This window comes from Manacus vitellinus, unplaced genomic scaffold (assembly GCF_001715985.3).
Source record: "Manacus vitellinus isolate BGI_N305 unplaced genomic scaffold, ASM171598v3 scaffold_3_pilon, whole genome shotgun sequence".
Classification (NCBI taxonomy): Eukaryota; Metazoa; Chordata; class Aves; order Passeriformes; family Pipridae; genus Manacus; species Manacus vitellinus.
In genome coordinates this window covers 33,988,278-34,003,801 of record NW_021940535.1, presented here as the reverse complement: position 1 = coordinate 34,003,801, position 15,524 = coordinate 33,988,278, and positions in this window count along the sequence as shown.

The window sequence follows — 15,524 nt, the reverse complement described above, 5'->3', positions numbered from 1 at the left end:
TGCTACCAACTAGATTCCTGAGTAAGCAAAATATTCTCTTCTCATTTTCTCCTTTGCCCAATTTCAGGAAAAATAAAGTGTAAAAGCTGGAACTCCAAGTGCAGAGCTGAAGAATCATTACCTGAAGAAAAGGAAAGATTGCAGGTGAAGCTTGGTCCAAGCCAGGCAGTGAGAAAAGAGGTAGTTCTGCCTGATTGTCCTTCACAGGAAGAAGAAAACATAGACGGGCAACACAGATTGGACCATATTACTTGTGAAGAGACCTGAAAGGCTCCAGCCAAAGTGAAAGCCCCACACTGCTGGCAGGCTTACACCTCCCACTGATCTCAGGGAAATGCCCGCATGTCCTCTGAAAGACATACGTATCTCAGGGCAGCAGATGCTTTTTGTTAGCAATGGTGCACCACGAGTTTGATACAAATCCAAATTCTACATCTGTATCCATAAAACATATCCAGACAAAAGCACTGGTCTTGCTAACACGAACTTTGAATGAGTAAAGCTGTTATTATTTGAACTACTACAACCAGTCACGCAGAGAGCACAGCAAAGCTTTCACTCTATTCTTTTAGTAGCTCTAGGACTTGTAAGGCGAACCATGAAGTTTTACTGGAAGAAACTCATTTGGGTTTCATGAATTTCCTACCCTTGAAATCCAATTTCTGTGGTTTCTGACACATTAGGAATACTTGGTTCTGTCTCTGCTAATACTCTGGGCTTGATTACCCTCATAAGCCTCATTGTCTACAAGGAGGAACACATGAGATAATGTGGTTGTACGCATAAGACTCACTTAATAATTTAGTGTAATTGTTAATTGATGTTATTATTTAATTAATGCTGAAAGGCTTGTGAAATCTGGTTTAATTTCCCTGCTCTTGGGAGTTAAGTTGATGGGAATTTGTTTTATTGCCAAGAATCATCAATATTTACAGATTTGTATATTCACGAACATCTGAGAAATTTTAACCTCAGTATCTTTCTGCTCTATTGCTTGCTCTTTCATCTCCTCTTAAACATGGAGAGAATGATTGATCTTTGATCTGCAGAGACCAAAACCAAAATACGTATCACATTCAAGTCTCATTCTGAAAGTTAAATATCATTTTGACTGTTAAAGTGTCGTTTGATGAAAATATAAAATTCAGTTCATGTCCTCCTGTGAAAACAAAAATCCACCACAAATAACATATTAGCTTGGTTGTTTTTCCCCTGTGTTGCAAGTTCTTTTGCAGTAAGTAGTACCTATATGCAGGCACACACACAGGCAATTTGGATAGTTTCCTTTCTCTTGTCCTTGTGGTTTGTATACAATACAAATTTTAAACTTTTTTAAATGCTCAACATTAAAACTCGATGAAGGCTTGATGAGCAGATCATAAAACACTAACAGTCAAAATATATGAAAAGTGTTGTAAGTAGGTTAATGAAGATAAATTATAGGAATTGTGTAAATTCTAGATGAGGGGGGAGTTGCAAAGGTGTAACATTTTTTTTCGTATTATTATTTTTCACTTTTACTCTTATTTCCATCCAGTCAAAGCTCCCAGAGACTGAACACTAGGAACTATTGTCTTAATAGCCATTGTCCCACATAGGAAGAATCGCTCTCAGTAACAGGGTGTGCAAACAATTACAGTTTAATTGTTCTTTTCACCTCTGAACTCAGGGAGTGACAACTGCATTTCTGGTGTACTTGAGTGAAATTATTTTGGTGATGAGCAAGGAAGGAAATTCCCTGCAAAAGCATGAGAAAAACAGCTAGGTTTTTTTTTTTTTGTTTCCTTAAGTTGGAAGATATAATTGCTATAGGCTTCATAAAGTGATGAGGAATAAAGAGCCTTTGTAAATACACTGGAAAGAATGGTTTCTATTAGAATCCATTCTGTGAATATGTTGATAAATAGCAGTGAATATACATGAACAAATCCAATGCATTTATTGGAATCCAACAGAGCTTCAATCTAAGTTGTGGTAGTTAGCAAAATATGCTAAAACCTCTCTGTTTTATATATAAGTAGATGTGAGTATATGAGTTAGTTCAAAGGACCTTGCAGTTATCCCAGGAAAGAACATATTTATGGACAATTAGTATGAAGTAGCTGATAAAAACTACTGACTATCAGCCAACTCTTACCACATGGTAAATGCAAAGTAATTTGAGGAGGATCGTACCAGACAGCTGACCTTGTACACTTAACCAGTAAATAAATAAATTACTTTCTATTGCGTTCCTTTGTTTCAAACATTTGTAAGCTACTCTGTAGTAAGAGTAGGACAAGAGGACCATCTTATGATAGAGAAAAACGTGATCCAATTTTACTGGCTTCTGCTGCTGAAAGTCCTCAGTGAGTGGCATGCAACAGAAATCAATGGAAAGAGCAGTAATGAGTGAAAAAGGAGGGGATGGAGTTCAGACAGAGATTGCCTCAACAAAGATTGTTTGTGAGTACAGTGAGTGCTTAGGCTGTGAGTTCATTACATCTGTATCTGTCTTGTGTGTGTGTTAAAGATCATTCACAATGAACTCTCACTTAGAACTTCATCTGCAATGGGAGAGATCACATTTTACGCTGATGTATATTGACATATCAAAACCAGTTTGTTTATCTGTATATGTATTATTTTATGCTTATTTATGTTAAAATTAATTTCAAGTTATTTCAATTACCTTTTCACAATTTTTAGACTCGTTTCAAGTTTTTCACTGTCTTCCATTTTTTTGACTGCCACAATAAATTTAGTTAAGATTATATGTCCCCTAGTAGTATAAACCTAACTATGGTGCAGCTCCATGGAAAATTTATTCTACACAGTTGAGAAGCAGAATTTGGCAGGCTTTTTTTTCTTCCTCATATATAGAAAACATCTAATGATTCTACCTAGAAAGCCCACATTTAGATAGATAAATGACCATTTAATCAGTTGAGAAATATTTCAGTGTGAGTGAGATCTTCACAATCAATTTTTTTTTAATTTTGAGAAACTGCAGGATTACCTCTTATCACTTAAAAATTTAGGTCTAACTGTTATGTTCCAGCATTATCATTTCAGTGTATCTCACCAGCAGTAACCACGTACAAACTCTTACTGCATCATATTTTAAATTATATTTATATTGAAAACTTATATAATAAATTAAATAAAATAATTATATAAACATATTTATATTCTATTTATATTGAAATTTCTCTTTTCTAGATTATTGTATAATGTTACCACCCTTTTTGAATGAATGTAGTAAAGATACAGATGTCCTAGACCGAAATAGAGAGCAGCAGCCGATGACAACACAAGCCTAATTTATGCTGGCTTGTTCAAGAACTGATGGTGGTGCAGTTGGGGCGGGAGAGAACACAAAGCAGACTGTAGGATCTTAGACATTGTTTGCATCCTGCTGTGGCCTACACACTGCCCATGCTATGGTGCCCAAGGTAGTTTAGTTTTAATGAGTGTAGTGATTCTTTTAGTGAACGCACCCTTTGGGCAACCAGCTTCTCTGGTTGGTTAGTAGAACACACAGACATGACTGTACAAGTTCTTCCTCTCCTTTCCTACAGAGTGAGATAATAGAAAGGGTTTTAGCAGAAGTCAGGATTTAAGCACTGTAGAAGCAGGAAGGCTGCACCCCATCCCACCTGGCACTGGGCATCCTTAATACGAGGCTGAAGCTCATGAACAACCCCTGGTTGCTGCTTCATGCTGCCCTGGTCCTAGATGCTTTTCCTGTCTCCTTTTATCAGGTCACATATTTGGAGACAATGGATTTCCTAATTAAAGCTGACAGCTAAATTTAGAATAGTTAATTAGTGGAGGCACCAGACTCATAGCCTGGGCACAGGTTCAAGGTTTGGAGGACATTGGTGTAGTTTGATTACAGTGTTCCCATTAGGCAATAATGCCTGCTGCTCTGGGCAGAAATATGAGAGAGGAATTGATTGTGAGGTGGGCAGTGGATGCTGAGCTGAAAGAGAAGGTGAAAGATGCCAATAAGGACAATAATCTCCACAAAGTAACAAGGAAGGAACTGATCCTCAGAGCTGATCAAAATTGCTTCAATAGACAATGGCATTTGGGATGTTAGGTGTTTCTGAAAATCAGGTAATTTCAGATTTTTTTTAAAATCTTATTTTTATTTACCTTTTCAACAGAAAAAAATCCACTCAAAGAGTTATATTATACAATTGACTATATAATTTATCTGTATTATATATACAGCAATATTTTTTCTTATTATTAACAAGCTCGACGTTAAAGAAATGAATACCCCATGGAGAATAAATTAAAACAAAAGAAGACAAAACCCATAAAAAGCAGATGGTGCCACATATAAAATGCCATCAATTTTTATGCATCTATGTAAAAAGGTTGAGATGTTTCTAGCCTTGACATAAATTCTACCCGTCAACCCCATCAAAATATCACAACTGTATTAATGATTGCAACAAATTACTTTCTGTTCTTCAGCCCAAACCCACCACATTTACCTCAGCTAAGAGGCTAGGAGGAACTGTGCATATACTGTGCATATGTAACAGTAAGTCTTCAGTGGACCCTGTTCCTCTTCAAATGTAAACTTGTAAATTCATGACTTTGTTCAGGTTTCTATCTCTGCTGCCACTAAACTTCCTTCCTAACACCTGATTGGTATTTGGGCAAAGAGAAGGAACCCCTAATGATTACCCCTGGGTTCAGTTTAACAACAGATCTCTAAGAAGATTTTGCCTTTCACCTTTCAATTCATTTTTTTCAAAAGCCATCTGTTGCAGTCTGGACCTTAATCAGTATTTACTGTTTCTTAGTTCGGTGTTTTAGTCAAAAAAAAGAATCTAACTATCTTAAGTAGAAGAATGTATTGACACACTAAATATGTGACCAAAATCAGACTCACATACCCCCATACCAGAATTAGTATTTGAGCATGAATTCTACTGCGCCCAGAACAATTCCAGTGCTCAAAATCACCTTCTGGTACATCAGAAGCAAGTGCTGATACACCTTGACAGTTGTCCAGCCTCAAATTAGCACTTCTGAACTGTATGATAGCACGACTTTAATAGCATTTAAAAGTGAAATCTCCAGTAAACACAACAGTGAAAATGTTCATGTGTTTAGAGTTAACAGTTATTGACAACTTGCTCCCAGGGGTAAAGCTTGTTAAAGAAAATGGACTCCAGAATTTAAGCATAAAATTAACAGTATGGAAAATAAAATATGCATATATTTTAAGCAAAAGCAGAGATTTTCTAAGTGTTGCTTTAAGAGAGTGCAGAGAAAAAAAGACTCCAGGCCAGTTTAGTGTATAAGGTAAGATAAAGAGAGTAGGTCCTTTAATGAAATCTCAGGACAGGGGAATACACATAACATGTGCACATCCCAGATAGTGGTTCTATGATTTCATAATAAGGTCCATCCAATCCCAGATCTGTCCGCCCCGGTTCTGCCCCATTCTGCCCCCCCCACATGCCCCTTTGGGAATGGAGTCTGGGGATGTGTGAGACCCCTTCTTCCTCATCTTCCTCTTCTTTGCAGCACGTACAGTCCTTGGAGTTCCTCCAAAGTTCTGGGCTTGAAGGTCCCTGTGTCTATGTAATATCTTCTGGTCCAGGCTTTTCTACAATTCTACCTTGAAAAGAAGACTAAACATGCTAACAGAATTTAGAGGGATTGACAAGGAATGGGATAATAGGGTTGGGTGTGTGTAAACATTATGCTACAGGGTAAGGAATATAATACAGCTACATTAAAATCTACATTTACTACACAACTACTTCTAAAATCCACAAAAGTTAAAAAATCAAAAAAGCTCTGAGACATCATAAAGATGAACTCTAAAATCTTACCAGGAAAGATAATTTTCAAGTAACTGGACACCATTGGGGTTACATCAACCTTTCTCAGTTATAATTTGAGTCAGTAATAACTTTATAACTATTAGAATGACAATATGGCTCAGTATATGTGGTGTGATTCATGAACATAGTAAGCTTCAAACCAATGAAAAGAAGGCTTTCTTCTACAGTTTCCATCTTATTAGCTGCAGCAATTTTACAGTAGCTTGCATAGAGTCAACTTCACTTGTTCCCTGTAGAAAAATATATTTCTGTTATTTCTGTCATTCAAAGTCCTGTGGTAGATCTAAAAGCCTTTTTGAGGGTATAGTCTACCATAACTAAGCTGCAGACCTATATATTGCATATAATACTTTGTAATTAGACTTTTAAAAGACAGAGAAATACCTCATGTGTCATCACCCTTTCTTTTTTTCTTTCTGTAGAGGTGATGTCATCAACTTAATCTATTTTAAACAAAGTTCTGCCACACACAGGTGTTATTCCAGATGTTTAGGAGTTTCTTTCTCTCTATAAATGGAATACAAACTCGGATGACATTAAAACTAGTAAGAGAGTAATCAGATACTCAGGTATTTTTGACAGAAGGAGGAACTGCGGAGTACCTTATCAGATACGGGAACTCCATGAAAAAATGAAAGCATTTCAAATGAGCCCTGACAGTAAATATTTAATACCACAGCCTCTGCATGGTATTGGATCTTTCTGCAATCTAGGTAGGGTGCCAAATGCTAGGGTTTTACTCAGTTTTCCTTCAAGTGAACTCGCTCTGAACTCAGATGAATAACTGGCCATTTTCCTGTGACAATTTACCCTCCATCATGTATTACATGTGCAAACAGAGCACATGTTCACATGCCTATTTGCACGTCTGATCTCTCTGAAAACTAGTCCTTAAACAAATTTCCCAAGGACACAGAATATATCAGTAAATCGTGTAAATCATAATTTACTTCCAATTCCATTTTGGTCACTTCAATTTTTGTATGCAATACTATAGTCATAATACAATAACAGCAACTAAAAATTATGTTAGATTAGAGTACACCTAATTTTATTTTCTGTTTTCTGTCATCTATCTGTGAAGTTTTAATGGCTTATTCTCATCACATTTAGAACAGAAAACTTACATCTCTTTCTATAATGTAATTATAGCTCTCTTATCATTCCCTCCAGTGTAATGTCACAAGGGATTCTCTTCTGCTTCATGTACAATTTAATTTCCTTTTTAATTGGCATTGTGTAGTATGGTGTTGTCAGGAATCCCCACATTTGCATTTTTATACCTGTATGTATTTTCAGAACAAGAAAAATTAAAATCAGTGGAGGGATTAATGTAAATATTATCTAACTGGGAGCTCTTTAGGTCTCAGACTCTGTCTTTCCATACATAACTTGTATTTCTTTGACCTCAAAATTCTAAAGAAAGCCATTACCCTGGCTCTCTTTTTTGGCCAACCCATAGTGAATTAAACTCGCCTCATTTTCTTTTCTGCACTGGCTGAGTGAACCACAACCTAGTACATATCTCAGACAGGCTTGACAAGTTGTCTTGATGTTAAGATTTTTTTCCAAGTTAATCTATAAATGGAAAGTAAAATTCAAAACATATTTAATTAAAATCTGCTAAACTCCAGGTGTAGTTCAACACAAAATTATTAATCTTCTATTATTGCAAAACTCAAACAAAACTATGATCAGTCTTGGATGCTGTGTTTTGCCCTGAAAAAAGCCGTTTGGTTGTCTTTGCCTGTCAGTGAAAACTTTGCAGAGCGGAAGACATTCTTCTAAAGGACATTAAAGATCCCATCTTTCCAGTGCAGTTTTTGGGTTTCACATGATTTTAGCTGCAATCACGATAGAGTAGAGCTTGAAGTGAGGGATTCTCAGGGTTGGCTTTAGCCTTGTCTCTCTCAGATGTTCAGTGGAGGCTTGGATCTGGCTCTGTGGGCTGAACAGGTGATGGAGGGACACTTGGTATCACAATAGAGTGTTTAAAAAACAGTTTGTGGATGACTAATTTGATACCTATTTCCTTAATTCTGCCATTTCAGCTAAAGACGTGTCCCATGATGATCATAGTTTTGGATGGTCAGCAAACTGTAGTGAAAACATAGCTAACTTCCCACAATTGCAAGCAACAGGAATGGGAATCAGTATTTTAAGAATCTACTTTTTGAATAAAGGCACTTTTTTTGGCAGTGAGAAAATTAAGTCTCTCACTGGGCCTCAGCATCCAAGGCAGAGGGCCATTTTTTGTGTCTGGTTCTGTCTGGGAGTGAATCACAGTCACAGGGGCTTAAGAGCAGAAAAAGACACTTTTTCTTGTGTCCTGATTGTCTTGTGATCCCATGGTTATTATTCTTATTTATGTCCTTTTTCACTTGTCTGGTTTCAGAGTTGTGATCTTTCACATTGTGTTTTCAAAATGCAAACACAGAAGAAAAGTAGTAAAATGTAAAAGACAGAAACAAACTTCTATCAACAGGTTCTCTATCTGAAGCATGACCTTTGGGTTGTATTTGAGTGCTAATGTGTAATGCTAGTATTTGGTGAGCAAAGAAATCTGACATCTGGTTTTAACCTTAAGAAAATGGAAAGCAAGAATGACAATGTTGTCTACAGCTCCATAAAAGCATGTGGTAATTAGGGTAAGTTCTGTTCCATTAACATCCTTACTGAGTTTTTCATTTTCCTTTGTTTGCTAGTCAGGTGAGGCACTAGATTTGAGTAGAACACCTATAGCTGGTAAGAGAGAAGAAAGCAAGAGAGCCTATTTTTACTAGCAAAATGCAAATAATTGAGCTAAATAAGTAATGCAGTGTAGTCTAATTTCTTAGTCCAAAACATCAGCTTTTATAAGTTCTCCAAAATCTGAAACCCATTCAGCTTTCATTTTGGAAATGAATACATGTGTTAATTGTAGGTTGCAGATTTTATAACTGGATGAAATTCCAGCATATTCATATGAAAAAACAAAATATTGAAATTCTATAATTAAAAATCTAATTAGATTTCTAGAACCTAAATAATTGCTTACGTACATAAATAATGAACGGATTTAAGTTCCTGGGGTCAAATTTATAATGCAGTGGAGGTATGTATTTGCATGCAACTATAATTAAAAATCTGTCTTAATGAGGATTAGTTAGAGGATTTTGATTATTTTGAAACTAAAAAGCAATTAGTACAAGAGAAAAAACAGAAGAGACCTTATTTATTATTAAGTTTCTTCTACGGAAGACATTAATAACAAGTTATCTTTTAAAATAATGATACTGTAAATTGTAGTTTAAGAGAGAGAACATAATTTTTTCATGCATTAAAATAAAGAACAATTCAACAGCTTCTGGTCAAACATGTTAAAGTGCGGCAGCAGGATGATCCATGTTCCAAAAGCCATGTCCATTGCCCACAAGAGTTCACTGACTCTCAAATTTCCCCAAAGCACAGAATTTCTTGGTGACCCAGTACTGCTGCTGTGACCCTCTACCACATCTGCGCACACAGAGTTCTGCATGTGTTTCAGGTAAACGAGAATGGGTTATCATATCAGCATGCATATGTCTTTCAATCACTGTGCAAAGGCTCCTAGTAATGAGGATAAATTAGCATAAGCTTTTGGCCCTTCTTATTTGTGACTGCAAGTGCACTATGACTATATGTCTCAACACTGGGAGGATGCACCGGGCATGTTTCATCTTATTCTTACCTTGCCTTACCTGGTCTTTAGACCAGACCAAAGAGTAAAAATGTCAGTCAGAACATGCAGTGTGATGGCCCTGCTGCAAGGGAGAAGCAGATCACAGTCTTGTACCTGAGGGCAGCTGGTGAGTAATGCTCTTCAAAGGATCATGACCAAACCCTTTGCTCAGTATATCTCTTGTAAACACTAGAAATAGATCAGTGGTAATTCGGGGGTTGGTAGAGAAGGTGACTCTGGAAAGTGACCTTTCTTTTGGCATCACTACTCCACTATATGGCTATGTGGGAGATGTGTTGGTCTAGTTTATTGAAACATCCAGCTCTTCTATTCCTTATAATTTCTTCACATTCTCACTTAACTACTCATCAGGTTCAGCATGGAAAAAAACCAAGAAAAAAATCAAGCATAAGAGAGCAGTGGGAAGATGCCTGAAAGTACAGCCCTCATACTGAGATCCACTGGGAATTTCTTTCCCCCTTCCTTTAACTTTTTCTATTGTTCTGTTTGTCTCAGACTTAAAAGTTTCTAATTAAATAGACACAAATCCTTGTAGTTCTCTGTCCTATGTTACTCTCCTCTCATGATCCAAGGCCAACTCCAATTCAGCACAGTTGCATAACCCTGGCTTATACTCCTGAAAAGACTATGCTGTGAGAGAGCTGAGTGAAAGCACGTAGCCTGGAGCCACGTGAGATAAGAAAGCTAAAATTGCAGAGGTAAGATTGTTGAGATGGGATAGGCAGCAGTTCAAAGATTCAAGAGCAAAAATGTTGACATGAAAAGGTACAAAATTCCAGGAGAGAAAACAAAGAGTAGGAAGCTGACAACTCATCAACATCAAAGGTCAGCCCACTCCAAGGAGAAACGGAGACCAACCCTTCCCCATCTGACTGACAACTGCTTGTTCAACAAAGACTCACTGGGTGTGGTAAACTTATTAATGTCTAATCTTGTAGTCCTCATCAGTCCTAGCTATTTCTTATGTCTATTAGAAAACAAATAATTGTGAGTCTCTTTACAGGTGGCAAAAGTTGCCTGATCAAATCTGGGAGTGCAATGGGGAAGGTTTACCCCCAGCTTCATCTTTTTTTTCTTTTTCCCCCAAAGCTCTCCTGCCAGAGCTACTTACTTGTCAAAAGCCTGCCTTCCTCCTCCAAACACAGGCTGCTCATTTGGGGTTGAGCAACAGACTGACTCTTCAGTTATACTTAAGGAGATAAAAGGCATGACTTTGCCTTCCTAACACCCTGACCACACCCTTTCCTCGTTTTCATGAAGTCCAGGCATGATCATAATGTAAGCATTTCTATTTGATCTCTTAGTTCAAATGTTACTGGAAAATACTCCAGGTATAACCTGGGTAATAGTGCCAAAAGAGGAATGAAATTATATTTTTTACTTCAATATGTATCCAAAAATTTCCCACCTTCATTTTCCACCTACGTTTTTAAATGACACATTTAGAGAGAAGTTGCAAAAACAGGGTCTATTTGCTAGATTTTCACAATAGAAGAAATTTAACACATATGCACTCAACACTTTCTACTTGATTTTTTTTTAGACAACAAAATATCATTTTGTTAATGTGAATTTAGCAGCGAATGTCATTCAAGCTGGCATTCCAGGGTTTGAGAATGATCACAGATGTCAGGTTGTTGATGTAGATGAACATGAATATTACATACAATTTAGGTACCTAAAGCAGTTGAACCTCATTTTCAGTTAATATACCAGTCCACTCAGTTTTTATTGGTGTAGGAAAAACATAAAGAAGGGAACATGTCTGATGTCAGTTCTCTTACTTGTCAGTAAGTAAGTACACACTTGTCATTTCACTTGCTTGGGGAAGGCATATTCCTGCTTGTTAATGGATTATTAAAGGGTGTCTTCTGCTTCACAGCCTTTACACCTCATTCATCTGTCAAAACAAGAATGCTAAGAGTAGATAGGAGCATAGCCTATGGAGTCACTTGCATCCATCTTACTCTTTAATGAATGAACAACAATATATACACACAAGATGTACACAGTATTGTATTCAAAATTCTGTATCATTTATAAATGAGCACTTGATAAGCACTTACTATTACATGGAACATGTAATAAATGATTGCTGAAGGGATGTAAATAGATGGGCCTGCAGGGATTTGTGATAGCTTTCTTCCTCTACTTTTCATGATAAGTAGTGTATATAATCTGAATCCTTAAGAATACTTTCTTTGCAGGCCATTGCCAGCAGTCCTGAAGAACCTGTAGGTTTGAATAGTGACCTTGTAAGGTGGCTTTGGAAAACACACCATTAAAATCACACCATTCTCACTAATCAAGATAGGATTTCTTAGCCTTCATGCAAAAGTATCATCTGCTCATGTGGATATGGAATGAGGAATTTGAATGTTACTTCTACACATTCAGCTACAGAAAGGCTGCCAATAATCAACTGATGACAAATGATGTCTTTCAGGAGCTATATTGGAGAGAAAGGAGCACAAGAAGCCTCAAAAGAGTTATTCTTTGGATAACACTATCTATACCAGGGCATGTGTAGATATAGACAAATAGATGCATACACGTTTGGTACTTTTAATATTGTCATGCAAGGAATTGTTAATGGCTAAATGGTTAAATATAAATGGAATGGTTAAATATATGTAGATCAAAGTGTGTTAAACACATAAAATCCCACAATTTCGTATTTGGAATCAGAAGTACATATAACTTGTCTTCTGTTAACTCCAAGAATTTAGTGTAATATTGAAGTTTGTGATACTTTGAATATGTGATGTGTTAACGATGTAGTATGAATTTAATCAAGCAACAGTGTAAAGAGGGTTGGGTAATGGCTCTCAACTCATGTAGGCTGTTACTAATATAATCTGATTCCTTTCCTCTCTGCCAATTGCACCAACAATTTGGCATGCATAGTAAGAAGTTATTAAGGATTCTGCAGCAGCCTTCCTGTTGCATGGCACAGATAACATAAATCTTGTTAACAGTCTGACAAAATATAAATGGCTTTATAATAAACTGCCACCCTTTTAATATCTCAACAACTTCAGAAATGTTATCTGGCAACTGCAGGGGGCTAAAGTTATGCTTTCGGAAGGCTGAGTTTTAGTACCACACTTGCACACATCATGTGCCACCCCACCCCCCAATGTTCTTCTTAGCACAAAACAATAATTAAACTTAATCTTCTGTATCAAACACAGGCATGTTCAGCCATTTAATTATAGTCATGTGGGAAATGTGGCAAAGCATAGCTTTTAAAACTGATAATATTTTTTAATTTTTAGAGGAATCAGCAAAACTCAAAGTGTTTCTAATTTTCCATACTTTTCTGACTGTGTTGGAAATATCTCATAATCTTATGTACATCTTGCCAGGGTATATCCTATTGTAACATTCCTTCATCAGATGGGCTTGGGTTCCCCCCAGGCAGGGTGTAGGAGAACTGCAGGGTGGGGAGCACGGGCATGCTCAGCTGGGAGGAAGAACAGGGACTATCCTGTGAAGTAACTCGCTCCACTGAGTATTGAAAAAGGCTCTAGAAAGGAAAGACAGGGAATCTGGATGGTGATAAAAGACAGAACAGATTCTTGAACTGTAGTAAGGTGTAGATGTAAGCTCTCCATGTGTAGTCACTGTCTGCCTGGTAGACATAAGCAGGACCAGATGGAGGTGAATAGGACTGGAAAGTGAGGCTGCAGGAGGACCTGAAGGCTGTGGGACAGGGAAGCAAACACCAAGAAAAGGAGTTTATAATCTGCTTCTCCAGTTCTAGAAAAACAAGTTTGGGAGTAAAATTTGAGTTACTTAGCTCCAAATTATAAAATGAAAAATATTCCCAAAGTGCAAAGCTGACTTTTCATTAATACTATCTTTTTTTCATATATAAGCAATTGGTATGTAGGAAGGAGTCTGACACCTTTGCAGTGGGGATGTTGTGTAGGAAATGAATGCTGAAGTAAGTAAGAGGTTGTAGATGCCCTACAGCATCAGACCCTGGATTTCTTTCACCATAAAATGATACTATTCAACAGGTTACATCTCAGATTCTGTCATTTATTCACTCACATCCTTTGCTTAATGCTTTTAGTTTCTTACGAACTTTAGGTATGGCAGAAGGTGACATTGGTGTTTTAAGGACTGTTGTCCCTTGGTGGAAAAAAAGAAAGGATAACAGAGCTTGTGATGTTATTTATGGCCGACAAATGTTCTGTAACTGTACAACCCTTTGCTGCTGCATAGAAACTACTTGGAAAATGAGAGTGACATTCTGGGATAAAGAAAAAAAAACAACCAAAAAACACCAAAAAAAGTCTGATCCCCCCTGTCCTTAAGTATTTACCACAGAGTTTGGGTCACTGTTTTTTGCATGCAGTCTACAGTTATTTTCTGGTTTAGGCTAGATTCTGTGGCTTTACCTGGTGGAGTAATTCTTTATTTTAAATTGTCCCACTGAGGTCATCAGTGCTGTTCATGAGATATTACTCATCCTAAGCAGGAGTGCCAGAATCTACTGACATTTTGGTTCTGGCACATGATTGGCTACCTAATTGCCATATATTGTTTTGTAAAATGTGTGTGAGTAAAAATCAACAAATAGCAAGAGTTAGCAATTATTTTTGCTCTGAGTTAATACCTTTGTTTCCTTCTGAGTGCAGGTATTCATATGAAAAATAGCCCTTCAGCAAGCATTTGTGTGAACAAAAAGCCTGTTTGTATGAATGCTCATAAATAAAAAATCCTAAGAGTTGTAAACATCGTTGAACTGAATAGTCACTTCACATTCAAATGAGCATTAGCAAACGCTGAGCAAAGACAGAGCTGCTTTAAGAGTTTATGTGCTCAGGGAATTTCTCAGCAATCACAGAAGGTGTTTCAGGCTAGATTGTTAGGACAGAGTAGTCTGTCTTTGAGTGAAACACTGTAGACTTCTGACCTTGAACGATTTGGACATCCCTATTCCCTTCTTCTACCACACACTGGTAGAAAACTCACACTCCAGTCTGAAGTTATCAGCAGTGGATAACCAGATCCAGGAACTGGACAATAGTCAAAGAGGGTTCTGAATGTGTGAAATATATGGGTTTTCTATCTAGTAGATGACTGACTTGTGTCCACTTCTGTGCACCTGCACTGTAACTTTGGAGTTGGTGCTGAAGAAATGGAAAGATAAATTGTGCACTGTAGGAGATGACTTGATCAAAATGTGTGTTTCGATTCTTCTCAAAGTAAGTAACATCTCTGCTAACTGTGTTCCCTTTAGATCAAAAGTGAGGTAGAATATCTGTTTCCAAGGAGACAAATACATGCTGGAAATAAATTATGGTTCTGACTCTTCACAAAGAACCTTAATTTACTTTGCATGTTGTACCAGATCTGAAATCCCATGTGCTTGCTGAGTGTGCAACACAAGCTTGACAGATTTCTCTGATTTTCTTTAGTTTCAATAGACCATGGTTCTGCCCAGTTCTCCTGGGCTAAATTGGTACTGGTGAACCAGCAAGCCAAAGGACAAACCAGTGACACAATTTCTACACAGTTAATTATTGGCAGATTCTTCACCACAGTTTTGATCCAGGCCAATCAGCAGCCATTGAACCTTGAACCTTGGTTCAAGTGCATTAGTAGTCTGGAGATAATTTCCCATAGCAAAATGTGAATGCATTGGACTAAGAGAAGCATGTCAGCAAAGGCTATGCCATGGCACTTATTTTAAAGGCCAGAGGATGGATAGACTTCAGTGTGTCTTCCTTATTAGTACTAAAATAGTCTTTAGAAATAGCCCCTAAACATCTCTTTTACTGCTAGTTCAATTCCTAAATTACTCCTGCCAGAGAAATTGGTACCTGGCCAACAGCAATCCTAGCAAGGCAACAGGTGACTTTAAGACAAGCATGAAGCAATGGTCTTTGTCCCCAGCAATGTCTCCTGAGAGAACTTCCAACATGTAACAATTC